Below are 17,699 nucleotides of genomic sequence, written 5' to 3' on the forward strand. Positions count from 1 at the left end.
AAGTTTAGTAGTACAAAGTTGTCATAAGGCTCCAGGGAATTGTACAATTCACTGCTAATCAAAGGAAATTCTCTGCATTGATCAGCTCAGACATTCTTTTAGAATGCAGGCTTATGAAAATATTCTTCTTTTTCCATACATATATGGGAGACATAGGTACACTGATAATTCTTATTTCCTCTGTTTTAGCCATGTTATCATTTCTTGATCCACTTATGAGGGAAGACATAGGACCCACATCTGAGAAATAAAGTATAATAAGCTTAAAATACTAAAATGTGGTAATCACAAAGAAGAAAGCATGTGTCACAGAATTATCATATATCAAGAACAATTATGATTCAAAATCATTATATTTAAAATGACAGTTTTTGTGTTCAAGTTATTAAATCTACAAAGTCTTCTGCTTAAAAATTAATCTGTTTGGGTACATCATGTTAGTCTTTAAAGGATCTTATCAGAAAATTAGCTATGTAAGAATGAGAATGTCAGTCACAAAAGAGTATAACCATAGCAGGCCCAAGTCCATGGGGTCAGTTCATAGTACCATCACTCCCCAAAATGAAAAAATAAGCTATCTTTAATAAGATAACCAAAGTTTCTGAAATGACATCTCATGTGAACAAATACATGATGCAACACCCATTCCCAATGGCTGGTCATTAAAGCAGGAAGAATGAGTAGCTGTAGATTACACAATATTAGCAGCCCCACCTCTTCCAACAACTCAGGACCACTAAAATCTCGTCTTTTATTAATGCAAATATACTGAAGCCACATGAAATTCATTGTCTCAGTTTCTTAATTTTGTCTTCCTTCTCACCTATCAAGAGACATATTTAGATTATAAACAAGATTGATGTTTCCCCATGATCTAATTATAGCCTGAACTATGATCCAATGGTCCTCATTGACAATCTCTCAAGAGAGGTCGATTCCCTTGCTACCTGGCATGTGGTCTAGGGAGCTGGAACATTGGAATCACCTTAAGTTGTATCAGAAAAGGTAGAATCAAAAACTGCTGAATCTGAATGTATATTCTGGACATAGTCCCCAACTGATAACTCATTAAATGTTGAGACTCTTGGACTATACTGATTCATTTCCAAGTTCTCTACATCAAAAGTTCAAATAAACTCTTGGGGAGACACTAGATGTTACCAGATCAATGCACACAAGCATCTCAAAGATTCACCACTCAAGACAAGTGGAAAGTTTTCAGAAACAAAATACCATAGAAACATGAAGATCCACACAGTTTACTATGTTCTACCTCAGAATATTAACTTTTTAAAAATCCCTTTCATCACCAATTGTTTTCAAATTGACAGATATTTCTACCTCTTTATCAATGATTACACTGTCCTTTATTTCTGAAATAATTTTGTCCTCTAATATGAAAAATTTCTTGTCTGCTTAAGAAAGTCTTCCTTGAATGTGTCTATCATTCTTTCTTAAAGTGGTGTTTCGTTTCTTCACGTTTCCTTATCACTTTATCTGTTTTCTACTGTACATGTATGACTTAAAGTGTACATAATTTATTGCATGTAAATCTCTCTTGATTGTGAACAGGAGACAATCAATCAGTCACTTTTCTCCAAAAAGATTTTATTGTTGGATGCCATAATTATTCTGTGAGTTTCTAGTAAGAACTAATGTAGATAATGGTGTTGGAGATGACTTTTCTACAAATAATAGTGACCTGAGAGTTCAAGTATGAGGATACCAGCTAGAGGGAAATAAAGAATGAGCAGATGGAAGGCAGTTACAAGATAGGATAGCATCTCTAAATGGGGTCTGTATTTGTCTAAAATATTGGGATTGGTGAGAAGGAATGCCAGACAATTGGACAGACTGAGGAAAGGGATAAAGATAGTTGAACAGAACTCATCCTATCAAAGTTTTCTGCTCATGATGAAACCAATCAAAGTTATCAACTGAGATGGAGAATGAACTCCAGGAACTGTTTATGAGGATTGTGTTCATCATGTAGTTCCACATTTACACATCTTTCTATGTTAAGGGAAAATATGTAGGTATTTTATTTGGAACATTATGAGAGAAGGATATATGAGACTCCTCAACCTGTAAGATAAGTACAGTGGTAAATCTTACAGGTTAAGCAGATGCTTAGCATCTGGGAATGCGATTCAGTTGTCACTGTGTAAACAAAAATCAAACAAGGTAAAAAGATACAAAATAAGAGGAAAAAAGAAGCAGAACACATAGGCTACTTGGGATATATCAAGTCACTACTCTGGGAAACTAATAATTGCTGCCTACAAAATAAAATACCAATTCATTCTACTGGAACACAGTACAATGAATCTGACATAGCTTTCCTATGTGTATATATGAATACATCATAGTGAATTTCAATGCCCTGTACACCTACAAGACTGGGTTTCCAATTAAAATATGGTATCTTCCATCCTTTTATAAATATATTCAGATAGATTCTACTGCCATGTGGAACTGAAAAGATTAAATAAAATGAAAATAATAGCAACATAAAAACATATATAACAATATATTGTTTGATGTTCTAAAAGCAGTCCTGATCACAAAAGTAATTATGGGCATCAAATAATCTTTGACTCAACATACAACACACTCAATGCAATTGCTCAATAGGCTGAGTGTCATATTGGAAATAAAATTGATTATTTTAAGAGATGAGATTTCAATATTTCCCAGATTGACATTGAACTCCTGGGATCTAGTAAAACATTTGTCTCAATCTAATTTGTAGCTGGGATTATAGTTTTGTACCACTGACCATTCCATTTTATATATATATATATATAAAATTATTATATAATTATTTTTTTGCATCAGGGATATAACCAACCAGGGGCTCTTCACCACTGAGACACTGAGACATATGTCCAGTCTTTTTTTTTTGTTCTTATTAATTTGCTTTCTATTTAGCTTTGAGGGTGCTATGGTGATAGGCTTGTATTCTCTTTAGAGACAGAGTCTTGCTGAGTTGCTTAGGGCCTTGCTACATTGCTTGTAATTATCTGTTTTTAATCATTGGTACTAACATTGACACTCGTCTTTCTTATGCCAAATCTTCCCCTCAAATTTTGAAGAACCAGAGAAGAATTAGTAATGGGATAATTGCTACAGTATCATACATTTCATTATCACTCTTTCTAGAGAATTTTTACTGCAATATTTACCGATTTGAGTGTCATTATATTCTTCTTCCTTACTACTTTATTTAGAAGGGAATGTCTTATTGTAGTGGTAGTCTATATGGGATTGGAAAAAAATAGTAGGAAGGACCTGACAGCCTGCAGCCATTACGCACATGCTCAGTTTATGACTCAAGAAGAAATAAAAAGAAAATCAATTGTGCACAAACAGTGAACATATATTATTATTGACTATATTAACTACTGTAATGGAAAAGACTCCTTTACTTTTTACCAAGATTTTCACAGAAGAAAAAAATACAATCAATCAACAAATATATAAAAAAGTGTTCAACATCTCTGGCAATTAGAGAAATGCAAATCAAAGCTACACTAAGATTTCATCTCACTCCAGTCAGAATGGCAATCATCAAAAATAGAGACAGCAATAAATGTTGATGTGAATGTGAGGAAAAAGGTATACTCATGTATTGCTGGTGGGATTGCAAATTGTTACAACCTCTATGGAAAGCAGTACAGAGATTCCTCAGAAAACATGGAATAAAACCACCATTTGATCCAGCTATCCTACTCCTCAGTTTATATTCTAAGGATGTAAAATCAGCATACTATGGGAATGCAACCATGTCAATGTTTATAACAGCTCAATTCCCAATAGCTAAACTATGGAACAAACCTAGGTGCCCTGCAATAGATGAATGGATAAAGAAAATGTGGTATGTATTTTCAATTAAATGTTACTAAGCTTTAAAGAAGAATAAAATTATGGCATTTGCCAGTAAATGGTAGAGTTGGAGAATATCATGCTAAGCAAAATAAACTAAATCCCCCAAAACCAAAGATCAAATGTTCTCTCTAATATGCAGATGTTAATTCACAATAAAGTGGGGCACGGCACTAGAGAGGAATAGATTTTCTTTAGATTAGATAGAGGGTAGTAAAAGGAGAAAAGGGGATGTGAGGATAGAAAGGATAGTAGAATAAAGCAGATATTATTAATTTATATATATAATTATATGTATATATAATTTACATGGCCAATGTGATTCTACAACATGTACACTCAGAAAAATGAGAAATTATATCCCATCTTTGTATGATATGTCAAAGTGCATAAATGCATTATACTGTTATCTATAACCAATTAAAACATTTTCACTTTTTTCTTTCTTTCATTGTTCTTTATTTTTCCAGTGTGTCATATATATACATACAATAGATATATTATACATATATAATATAATATAATATAAATATATATATATATTCCCATTTCTAGGCTTTTTTAATGAAAGAAGTCAATTTTTCTTACTCTGCATTTTGAGGGCTAGGATTTTCAATTAATAAATTTTGATTTAGTTTTGTATTGTCTATTTCACTTCTCTATTTTACATCCTTTCTCCTTTCATTGCTAACAGCCAAATTCTACCATACTCTTTAACTCTTCCTTGAAATTTTTATTTCTCTATATACTCTTTCATCCTCATAATCAACACATCCTATATCACCACTTCATTTGACCTAATCACCACATAAAATTGCAAACACTTTTCTATTTTCCTGACTCTACTTCTTTCCTCTTCATCAAATTATCCTTGAGAGATATTCACACTAAGACATGTAATGAGTCCAGTGGTGCATTTTGGATTTGACACACATCTTAGATAATTGTTGCCTTTAAAAATATTTTTCTTATGCTCATAAAGACAATTTTGTGCAAAGATGAATGCCTATGTTGACATTGGTCTTTTTTGTATCTAACCTTCACTCTTCACTTCAAATTGGGGATACAAAAGACTCATAAATAGAAACATTTCAGAGGTTTTCATAGATGGCCACCATATCAAGTGTTTTCATACAAGCATTTCCAAGGAACTATTTAAATGAATTCAAGTAAAAATCTATGTCCCTGGTACATGACATTATTTCACAATTAGCTACCTTGTTTCTTGCCTTCCTCCTTTCCTCCATCCTTCTGGTTTTCAAAAAGAACTGCTACAATGGTGGTCTCCATCTGCCCATGACAAACCCTATGATTCCTAAGTTCCCAAAGGTGCTAAAAAAAGTACCAGCATTTCATAGGATGTTCAATTCTGTATGTGGCTGTTGGAACATATATAAGTTTACAGATGATGAACCAAGGTACCTCTGCATGACTGGGACTTATTTTGAATTTCATTGATTTCCACTCAGACCTTATGTCTTATCTTCTACTGGTTTTGGTATTAGTTTGTTTTTTTCTTTACTAATGACTTGAGGTGGAGCGTAATCTTATTATTTATTTGGAAATCTTTCATTTGTTTTTAATAGTCTTTAAAATATATATATATATATATATATATATATATATATTCTTTTTTAAAAGACATATATATGTCTTTTAAACATATATATATAGATAGATAGATATAGATACAGATATAGATATAGTTATAGTTATATAGATATATTATGTTGTGTCTTTGGATTTGTGTTTCTTTTTATTTCTTTATGACAGCAAAATACATTACAGTTCTTATTACACATATACAGCTCAATTTTCATATCTCTGGGTGTATATAAAGTGTTTTGACACCAATTTGTGTCTTCATACATGTACTTTGGATAATGGTGTCACATCACATTCCACCATCCTTGACAATCCCCTGTCCCCTCCCTTTCCATTCCACCCCTCTACCCTATCTAGAATTTATCTATTCCTACCTTTCTCCCCTCCCTACCTCACTATGAATCAGCCTTCTTATATCAGAGAAAACATTCAGCATTTAGGTTTTTGGGGGAATTGACTAACTTCACATAGAATTATATTCTCCAATGCCATCCACTTATCTGATAATGCCATGATTTTATTCTCTTTTATTGCTGAGTAAAATTACATTGTGTAATTGCCACATTTTTTTTAAAACATTCATCCACTGAAGGGCATCTAGGTTGGCTCCAGAGTTTAGCTATTTTGAATTGTGCTGCTATAATCATTGATGTGGCTGTGTCTCTGTAGTATTTTAAGTCCTTTGGGTTTAGACCAAGGAGAGGGATAGCTGGGTCAAATGGTGGTTTCATTCCCAGATTTCCATGGAATCTCTACAATGCTTTCCATAATGACATCTCCAATTTGCAGTCCCACCAGCAATGTATGAGTGTACCTTTCTCCCACATCCTCACCAACACTTATTGTTGTCTTCATAATAGCTGCCATTCTGACTGGAGTGAGATGATATCTTAAAGTAGTATTAATTTGCATTTCTCTGATTGCTAGAGATGATGAACATTTTTTATATATATATTTGTTGACTGATTGTATATCCTCTTCTGAGAATTGTCTGTTCAGGTCCTTGGCCCATTTATTGATTGGGTTATTTGTTTTCTTGGTGCTTTGCTTCTTGAGTTCTTTATGTACTCTAGAGATTAGTGCTCTATCTGATGTGTGAGGGATAAAGATTTGAAAACCCTGCTTATGAACAACATTTATAGGATTTACTAATTAGTTACATTTAAATGATATGTATCAATTTTTATTCTAAGTGTAGTTCATCCCTCACAGAAATACTTGGCTACATCTACCTTAATCAGAGGTGTGTTGTTCTCACTGTCACAGAGGTGAATGTTGCATTTCTTCTTTATTAGAAAAGCCACCACTTCTGCCTGGTCATAGGCACATGCGTAATGTAGAGGGGTCCTACAAAAGTTAGAAGATTGGTTAGGAGGTCATAGAGCTCCCACTTAAAACAGACAATTATTCATGACATTGTGAACATTAGATAGCAATTAATTCCTCTCCCTTCAAAACAATTTCTTAGGAAGGAACACCAATATTTACTAGCTGTTATAACTAAATTAATGAAAGATCAGAACATTCTAGCTGCCTATTCACTGACTTCTTTCCTTTCCCCAGTCCTCACTGCTGAGGATCAAACTGAAGGGCACTCAACACTGAGCCATTTCCAGAGCCCTTTTATTTTTCACTTTCTGCTAGGGTCCCACTAAGTTGTCCAGGCTCATCTTGAACTTGCAATCTTTATGTCTCACCTTCTCTCCCAAATCACTGGGATTATAAGAATGCACCATTGCTTCTGACACCAGTGAATCTTGTTTTTTGTTGTGTTTTGTTAATAATTTTTCAGATGTATTTTAAGGACTATGTATTTCAATGTTTAAAATGTTTCTTCATACATAAAAAAAAGAACCATCACATAATCCATGGTGCCTTACCTTAAGTGAAAGATGATAAAACAATCAACCAATGACAGTTCTAGTCATATGAATGAAATTTAAATAAATTTTAGTTACAATAAGTATTATAGATAAAGAGGGTTGAATAAGAAAACAGCAAAAGACAAAATTTAATGTAAAGTTTTTCTTGTTTTTTTTTTCAAGAATCGTAAAGCCAAAGGAAATGTATGATTTCAAATGAAATAGTATGTTTCACTTTGTTCAGGATTTAGACTTGTAGCACGTAAGTAAATTGGATATACCCAATACTTTATATCAGTATTAATGTGATCTTAACTTTTCAAATGGGCAGTTTACAAATTCTTATCTCCAGAAGTGCTTTTGTTTGAAAAGCAGGAGGAAATGCTTCACTTCAAATTGAGTTCTATCCCTTCAGTTTTAAATCTCCAGTCAGGGAAACACGAAAGAGGACCTGAGAAATAATAAAATATGTTGACTATATAATAGGTATTCAGGATATAAATGGTGAGTTAATAAAATGAAAGAACACATAAAGTATACTTGGGGAGTTCAGTGCGTGGTGTTTTTTTCTTTATTTGTCTGTTCATTCTCTACTGGGAATTGAATCCAGGGGCACTTAAACACTAATCCACAGCCACAGCGATTTTTATTCTTTATTTTGAGCTAGTTTATTTTGAGACATCTCCCTTAGTTGCTAAGGGCCTCTCTAAACTTGTGATCCTTCTGCCTCAGCCTCAAATGTGGTTGGGATTACAGATTTACACTAAGGCACCTGGAGGGATGTTCAGCATTTTTAGATAAAAGTTTTGTAAATTAAAATAATACTTTCACAGTAGTAATACTCTTTTATATTTGCTTTCTTTTACATTATAAGAATGTAACTAAAACAAAATGATAACTACAATTGCATTTGAAATAAACCTGTATGAAATGAAACATACATGCGTAAGAGATATATAGGTAGTAACATGTATAAGCACGGATGAAAAGATTACCTTCTCTTCTGAAGAGGCTAAAAGTCCGCTGAAGACATCAATCTACAGAAACACACACGTACGCAGAAGTTAGTAGAAAGTGAAAAATTTTATCAGCACAAGATTCATCTCCCTGCTCCTCCCAGAGTTTATTTTATTAATAAGAAATTCTCACTAAAATTTTTACACATATTCATTGTAGAAATAACAGGTAAGAAAAAGGAAAAGTAGAAGTCAATGTGGAATTTTACTAAAATTAACCATATGGAAGGTTAAAAAAAAAAAAGCAGAACACAGAAAACGTCAAAATACTGCACCAATACAGAGCATGTTAACTGCTGTCAATGAAACTAAGGTAGAAACAAACAGAAAGATAAAGAGGAATGACCAAATATTCAAAATAAAATATTAAATGAAAGACAAAATGAAATTTTTTTCTTAGTTGCTCGAAACATTACTTTTAATTTGAATGCTGTAAATAGTAAATTTTCCTACATTTTGTACATATTTGTGCCAAACAGGAAACCACAATCTATTTGTGTATATGTACAGTGAAGCTTCATTTTCACTTGATATTCAAAAAGACTTCTTCCCAGGTCAAAATACATCTTTGTCATCTTTAATAGTCACATAATATTCCATTCTAGGAATGCACTGCATTTTCTTCCTACAATCAATTCTATGAGTCTTTTCTAAAACATTGCTATTTTAAGCCATTCTCAGAAAAACAATCTGTATGCATCTTTTAGTATACCCTAAAGATATTTAGTATAAAGAATTTGTGTACAGAAATATGCATTATTAAAATGAACATACAATAGTTTGAGAAGTCATAAGCAACTCAGCACTTAAATAGCAGTGTAAATACCACTACTCTCTATCTCACAAGTTTTGTAACTAGAAACTATATTTAATTTATCATTAAACTTAAATTTCCTTCTCTAACCAGGGATACAAAGTACTTTTTCCTATATCCACAGGTCACTTTTGCATCTGGAAAGAAAGGAATTTTCCTAATTTAAATTAGAGTTCAAGGGCTCTAGGATTCAGTTTTGTGGCAGAGCACTCAAATAGCAAGCTCAAGGCAATGGGCTCAATTCCCCGGAACAAAATTAAAAACTAAGAGAGAAAAAGAACAAAAGGAAGACTTCTTCTTCAGTTCATTCTTTCCTAAGGACTTTGCCCACATAAAATGTATACAGAAGAATTTGTGTTTTCGTCTAACATTTTTCTCATTTTGTATTATTTAAAATTAATAATCCATATTGTACCCAGGAATTATTTTTGTGACATAAAAATCCAACTAGTTTTCTACAATTATCACGCATCTCATTGACAAATAATTCTTTTCCTACTATTATGATATGTCATCAGTAGCACATTCTAAACGTTTTCAGATATTTGGGTGTTTCTTAGTTTTATTCTGTTCCACTCATTTATCTGCCTTTTTGTCTGTTGGCGATTTGGGACAGTTGATGTGAAATTTGGTACAGAGACAGGCAAGTCTTTATTACAAACATTTTCTTAGTGTCATCATTATCCTAAAAGATTGTATGTAGAACTCAAAAAAGATTAAAATCTGGCATTTTTATTTGGTTATTTGAAACTGTTAACCATAGAAAAAGCTCAGACTTTGGTAATAATGAATATTTCTCTTAAAATACACCACACCAGGGTTCAGGCCCTGGCTATTCCAGGTCTCCTTATAACAAAACAGAGAAGGGGCATTAGGGCAGCAGTTTGCAGTCTGTGCAGGCTGGGCATACCCTGCCTGCCGTCCTCTTGGCCCTGGTGACTGAGAGCCTGTACCACTTAGATGCTGTGAACAGATGCTCTGATCAAACAAAAGAACAAGAATGGATAACTACAGGAAATGATACCCGGACAGCATGAATCTGCAGATTTTCATTCAAAGCATTTAGTGAATGTTCCTTAGTGTGGTCAGCCTGAAATGGTGACAAGATTGAAAATCCACAATGTGCTTGGTACTTTGGAGAATGTGAATGCTGCCTTGCATGACCTCTATTCTACTCTCTCAGAACTCACGAAAGTTAACTTAGTACCTGCAGAAAAAAACAAGGATTCTCAATAATCATGTTAAGAAGATGTTTGTCTGATCAAGAGACATTGAGAACACATGAACTAGTGAGTAAAGCATATGAGAAGTATAAATAAAATAAAATAAAATAGAAGTAAGGAGCACATAAAGAGGAGTAGAAGTGGCAACCCGAAGAAAACTAATGTGAAAAATAATTGCAAAACTAAACCCAGAACAGGGAACAAAAAATCACTGGCCCTCATCAAAGACCCTTATAAGGCTCCAGAGTAGACAAAATGTAAACATAAGTATACATCCATAAAGTAGTATATAGTATGAGTGACATTTTTATGATATTTTTATGAGTTACATTTCCTACTTGAACTATATATATATAGAAAAAATATATATATATATATTATTTTTTTCTAATTTTTATTGAATCTTCTTAGTGAGACATAGTATTAGAGTTAGGGTGGCATAGGCACCATCTGGGTGAGGACAAAGATCACCCCCCTCCAGCCTCAGGCAGAGCTCCTTCTCGCTGACCTTTCCACCTCTTCCCTGGCCCTTTACCCTAGGAGTCTAGCCCAGAATGCAAGTCCTGCCTAAGGTAGGACCCATGGACAGAGGAGTGGACCTGGCACATCTCCTAGCCCAGACTCTTCCCCGATGGAGGATGCCCCCAGCATGTCAGGATATGTGATCCTGCCCTCTGCCGGCCCTTCGTGAGGCTCCTCAGGACCCTTGCTTAGGTCCAGGAGCCAACCCTCGCACTGTCCCCTTGGTGAACAACTCTGCAGTGCTTGCTCCCCAGCCTCCTGAGGGGATATGTTAGCACCCAGGAAACTGGCTAAATTGTGTTTCCATGTGGCTGCTCATTAAGAGGGCCTGGGCGTCACACTGCATAGGTACCATAGGTACTAGGTGCTGATGAGTCCCTGGGAGTGTGAAAGCCAAACAGCCCAGTAAAAGAAGACCTGGCCACCCTTCTGCTCTGTCCTCCAGGGAATGGCCAGGATGGTGCAGGCTTCTTCACCATGGGCCCTGCCTCCCCCAGTAGGCCCCTTGCCTCTGGGGCTGCGGGCCTCCATACTCTATTACCTGTTCTTCTGATCTCTGTCATTGACATGACAGCTCCCTTGAACAAGGAGACGCCTCATCTCATCCAAGTCGCTATCCCTGGCAGCTTTGTGTTGTCTTCCTGTGGGGCTGTACCCAACCACCTTTGCTCCTATTCCGATGGCGCCCAGGGTCTCCAGGACACTGTTGAACCTTGTCACCGGGTGGGGGTGTAGGTCAGAGGCCACCTACTGTGTGCCTGTCAGATTGGGAGAGGCAAGTCCTCCATAGAGCAAGACCCAGGGACAGAAGGATGGACCTAGCACAGGCTTAGACCTACTTGAAAATGCTCTCAACTAATGAGCAAAGCCTATGAGAAGTATAAATAAAATAAAATAAAACTAAGGAGCGCTCTTGTGCCCTGTGCAGCTTCTCAGTCTTCCCTGCTGAGGTCCTGGCGGGCTCCAATCAGGGCGACAACCTGGCAAAAATAGATGTTGCTTAAACATGCATGGGAATTCCACGGCATCTGTCTAACCGGCAGCACTGACTGAGCTCCTGCAAGACCCACGTGAGCTCCAGCCAGTTCTAGGCTCTTCTGCCCACTTAGAAGGTGGAGGTGTGGGACATCAGGTCCCAGAGGCAAGGGCGCTGGAAGAGGAAGTAGAGCCTGGCGCGCCTCTGGGACCCAGTAGATAACTGTAGAAGGAGAGCTGGCCCTGCCTTCACCAAGCACAACTTGCAGCTCAGCACTGGTGGAGTGGATGAAGATTAAGCCTCCTGGTTCCAGATCAAAAATCACTAACCTGGCGGGCTGGAGCACCAGGGGCTCTGGAGGCACAGACAGGAGGATTGCGAATTCAAAGCCAGTTTCAGCAAGTTGCCGAACCACTTAGCAACTCAGAGAGACCCTGTCTTGAACAAAATATTTTTAAAAGAGGTTGGAAATGTGTCTCAGTGGTTAAGCACCCTGGGTTCAACCCCCAGTAACAAAAATAATAAAATAAATCAAAACTTTTTTTAAAAAAATAGTGAGCTTAGGGCAGAGAAGACCTTTCCAACTCCTGCAAGGCCAGACCAGCGCTGCCCGTGCTCAGCAGCACCGAGGGTGCTCTACTGCACTCCACAGTCTTGCCTTGCTGCTGAGGGGACACCAGGCCCCAGAACCCGTCTCTGAGAGTGCTGTTGGTGCCTCTCTTTCTTAGGGTTCTGCTCCTGCCATGTACTCTTTCTGGGTCCCAGCGCTCTATCAGCTTAGGCAGCCCAGTATTGCAGCTGGAGCCTCCTTGTCACAGGTCTGCTCAAGGTCAGGATTGTACACCACAGGCCAAGAAAGAAGCTTTGCAGCCCAGCTGTCCCTCCACCCCAGGGGATAGCCCTTCCCAAGAAGAGGTCCCTTCTCCCTTTGTAGCCACCTTCCTAACTGAGGGGCAAAGGAACTGGGGTGAGGTTCCAAGGGGAAGGCACAGAATCATACCTTGGTTAAAACTGAGTTGAAAGTAGGCTGAAATTTATAATGTAAAGCTTATTAGTCTTTTTTTTTTCATTATTATTTACTTACCTACTTACTATTAACAATTGAACCCAGGAACAATTTAGAACTGACCTACATCCCCAGTCTGACCTTCAACTTGTGATCCTATTGTCTCAGCCTTCTGACTTGCTAGGATTACAGGTGTACACACATCCTGGAATATGGCCTCATCAGTATCTTCTCCTTCCTTCTTTTTTCTTCCTCCCTCCCTCGCCTCTTTCCTCTTTTCACTTCTGCTAGCTGTTTTCTTTCATTTTTCTTTGTACTACATATTGCATCTGAACAATATCCATAATCTTTTTTAGTTTTCATTTGGAGAAATGATCTCACTAAATCATTGAGGTGGTGTCAAACTTGCTATCCTCCTGCCTCAGCCTTGATGAGATTTGCTAGGAGTAGAGGAGTGCGCCAAATGGTCTGATTTTTTCATTTTTAAAAACATCATCCTAGTCTTAATTTTTCATGATTGATGACATCTTCATTTTATAGTTTCTTATTTATATAAAGCATTTTAAACAATTTACTTTGATAAACTATTTTACAAAGATACTGTATATTTGACAATTATTTATAAATTTGATGTTCTATAATAAATGTATACTTGAAGTGCTCTAGCTACCTAATTTCTTTTTTTCATAATTTTATTGGTGCATTACAATTTTACATTCTAGTAGGTGTAATTTTTTCCACTGTTAAAATATACTGCTGCTGTTCATGTTTTTGACAAAAATTCTCTCCAATCAATTTTTTATAATATGTGATTCTTACCATTCCCATGTCTATCTACTCTATGTTTTGCTCTTTGGTATGCATTACAAGGCAAATGACAAACATTCTTCTTTAGAACACTTTCATAGATACTCTGCTAAAATTCATATCAATAATGAGTTGCATAAAGATTTCTTAGCCCTTCTCTAAGAAGGCACCCAAGTTGCCTGTTTTAAAGTCAGTGAGTCTTAAAAATTAGACAACTAAGTTCATATTGAAGCTGAAGTTTTTCTAAAGAGAGCCTCACCCGTATTCTTCAGATAAAGCTGAACTAATGTGTTCATGTGGTTACTCACACTGTAAAACCAGGATGGAAGAAAGAAGCATACCCACTATCCACTGATAGTATACCCATGGATGTACATATGTGCACAAGGAAATAACCTCAGTGTACTTAATAATTTTTTTCCTTCCCCACCAAAAATAGTACATTTGAAAAAAAAATGTAAACAAATTTTTATAAGCACAACTGCTTTCTACACCATTAAAGATTTCCTGTTGACAGACTGTTTTAGTGTTAAGATACTTAGCTGAGTTTGACTACTGTAGTTGCTTCATTTAGGTCTATGAGAGTTTAAAAAATGTGCAACTACCTTTTGATAATTCACAGAAAATCTATTTTAATAAAATGACAAAGTAGTAAGATACTGTTTCTATGTTTGACTTTTACATTACAGCACACACACATCAGCCAGAGTATACAACATTTCCACCTAAGAAAGAAGTAAACAAAGGACACCAAGCAAGAAAAGACATTAGCAAAAAGCATGCAGTGCTTAGGAACTCAGAAGAGTTTGAATCAGATAAACTATTGTGAGGCTGCACAAAGACATAAAAAAGCTGTGGGAAAACATTAGAGTCAATTACAGAGAACAGGTGGCCAGAACAAATCCCGAGACATTGGCTTTTAGACTAATAAAAGTCTTAATTGAAAAAAAATAGGTTGCAGTTGGACAAGGGGGAAATTAGGTTGAAGATGGGAAACTGCCCTCTGATAGAATGAAGGGAAGAATCCCAGAGATCCACAGAAAGACAGCCTCTTCTAAAGATAACAAACAGTAGAAGAGGGCCTTGGTTTATGCCTGAGATGTCAAGGGAGGACAGATGAACTGTGAAAACTACCTGCAGATTCAGTGCCTCCCCAGGAGCTACCTCCAACTGGGGTCTTTTTCTAGGCTTTTCTTCATGAAAAAAAATCAAAAGCCTAGCCTTTTTATTTTGTATCTCAAATACCCAACTGTGAAATTAATTCAGTATGTCACCAAAAAGAGTCAAGCTGAGTCTAGGAGAGAAGGTCAGACACAAATCTTGTGAGAGCGCTGAGCAGCTGGAGGGAAGATCTTGTGGTCTACCTCAGAGATAGAAGCCAAGGATACTTTTTAAAATTTATGTGGAGTTTGGAGCTATGTGACAATGAGTTCCAGGGTTGGATGTGGTAGAAAACTTACTACATGCAGCTCCACACAGATGAGAAATATTCTCCATCCTGAATACAGTACCATGCTCAGAGGCATTTGGAAATGTTGCCTACACTTCCACCAAGAAGGTCCCAAGCAATTCCCTGCATAGTCCATTAGAGCCCTAAGGGAAAGCTCCATTCCAAAAGATTCCATGGCAGGAATGTCTGTGTGAGAGACCAGAAACCCCTGCATGGCTCATAGCTCAAGACACCATAGCCACATCCCTTCACAGTCATGGTGTTTCCCATCACAGAGTCTGGGCTCAAGAAAGAGACTGACAGGAATGTGCCCCAAACTGGTTAACAGGAGGTTTGGCTTGGCTGTTGGACAGTCTATAGAGTCAAATTCAGTGGATGACACTGCCCATTTCAAATAGATACTCTGCGACTTATGGCAGTGTGAGAAACCAGCTGTGTGTTCTCAAAAGGCAGAAGGATCCTGGAGCAAAGGGGCATGGTCTGATGGAAAGCTTGTTGCCAATAGCTCCCCCAACCAAGCTCAAGTTCTGCAGGCAGACTGCTTCTGCCATGCTCAGAGACACTAGAAAGAAACCCCATGGAACCTGAAATCTTGCACACCCCTAAATTCACTGACTGAAGGACTCAAGAAGTAAGGTCTGTACTGTGGCCTGGCCTCCAGTGTTCACAGCTTAGAGGGCTTATCAGGTAGCTCTTGTTAGAAACAGACCACATCTGTGGGTACAAAAGCAAATAGTGAGCACAACTATACCTACACAGCTGTCAACATTCCCTCAGCACACTCTTGGGGCCAAGAAGGAGAGGAACTCAGCATACACACCACTCCCAGGCTTGGCCTGTTTGGGCTGCAACTGAGAAGGAACAGCTGAATATAGTTCCTTCCAAGAAACCTCCCAAAGCTACTGGATTCTAAATCTAGAATTACTGGATGGAAGTGTGTTCCATTTAATTGCATCAGCAAGGAAAAATCTCAAATATTTCTGGTTGTTGCTCTTGGTCTTTGGTCACTTACTGTATATGGGTTCCCCTCACTATTTGTCTCTTATGTTCCTTCTAATAGTGGGATCTTTTGGTTTCTTTATTTTTTCTCTTTAGAATCATACCTTAATGAAGCCCCATCCTTTCTAATTTTTTTTCTTCTCTCCCCATTGATTCTTCTGCCCCTGTTCCTTGCCAGCACTTTACTTTTTATTCTACCTCTTCCTTTACATGTTGTTGTGTTTATTGTCATTAAAATTAATTTTTTTCAGCCAGGTGCATATTGTTATTTCCTACTTCTCCAATTTTATTAATGAAGTCATTTTTAGTTGACATACATTTTGTTTCTGTGTTGTTCCTGTTACTGGTTATTCTTTCCTCTTATAGGATTCTGGTAAGTGAACCTAACACTTTAGTCCTGTTCAGTTGCGGCTTTAACACTGAGATATATCTGTGGCCAGGTCACATCCCAAAGAGAAAATTGTTCACTAAAATGATCCACATATAATAGAATAGAAATGTATCCAACTTTATTCACAGACCTCAGAATAGTAACAAAGACAACATGAGAAAACAATACAATACCTCTAAAATTTCACAACTCCCCAATAACTCAATCCATATATTCATATCCTAATACTCACTGAAGAAGCTGGACAAAAATTGTTCAATAATATTTACTCATTATCTACACATAAATAAAATGAGCTGAGCAGGTTTTTCTTTTCATGTCCTAACAGCAAATGTAGAATGTTTAATAAGCACTGGATTTTAATTTTTTATATTTTATTTATATATTATAGCAGAATGCATTACAGTTCTTATTATATAGAGAGAGCACAATTTTTCATATCTCTGATTGTATACAAAGTATATTCACACCAAGTTGTGTCTTCATACCTGTACTCTGGATAATAATGATCATCACATTTCACCATCATTAATTATCCTACGCCCCAGCCCTTCCCACTCAACCTCTCTGCCAGATCTGTCTGTTCCTCACATTCTCCCTCTCCCTATCCCACTATGAATCAGCCTCCTTATATCAAAGAAAACATTTGGCATTTGTTTTTTTGTGCCTGGCTTACTTCACTTAGCATTCTCTTTTCTAACTCCATTCATTTACCTGAAAATGTCATCATTTTATTCCCTTTTATTGCTGAATAATATTCCATTGTGTAAATATGCAACATTTTTAATCCATTCATCGATTGAAGGGTATATAGGTTGGTTCCACAATTTAGCTAGTGTGAATGGTGCTGCGATATACATTGATGTGGCTATCCCTGTAGTATGCTCTTTTTAAGTCCTTTGGGTATAGACCAATAAAAGGGACAGCGGGGTCAAATAGAGATTCCATTCCCAATTTTCCAAGATATCTCTATACTGCTTCCTGCATTGGCTGCACCAATTTTCAGTTCAACCAGCAGTGTATGAGTGTACCTTTTCCCCACATCATTGGCAACATTTATTTTTGTTTGTCTTCATAATAGCTGCCATTCTCACTGAAGTGAGATGAAATCTTAGAGTGCATTTGATTTGCATTTCTCTAATT

General features: G+C 36.6%; 1 long non-coding RNA gene across 1 annotated transcript in view; it reads right to left on the reverse strand.

Annotated features, from left to right (window-relative positions):
- Positions 1-8,346: 8,346 nt before the first annotated feature.
- The window catches only part of LOC144365025 (uncharacterized), a 66,000-nt gene continuing 56,647 nt past the window's right edge, over positions 8,347-17,699 (reverse strand). Inside the window, exon 4 of the long non-coding RNA XR_013423287.1 lies at positions 8,347-8,389. This is a non-coding gene — a long non-coding RNA (uncharacterized LOC144365025). The remainder of the gene's footprint in view (positions 8,390-17,699) is intronic.

The sequence above is a fragment of the Ictidomys tridecemlineatus genome, chromosome 6 (assembly GCF_052094955.1).
Source record: "Ictidomys tridecemlineatus isolate mIctTri1 chromosome 6, mIctTri1.hap1, whole genome shotgun sequence".
Taxonomy (NCBI): domain Eukaryota; kingdom Metazoa; phylum Chordata; class Mammalia; order Rodentia; family Sciuridae; genus Ictidomys; species Ictidomys tridecemlineatus.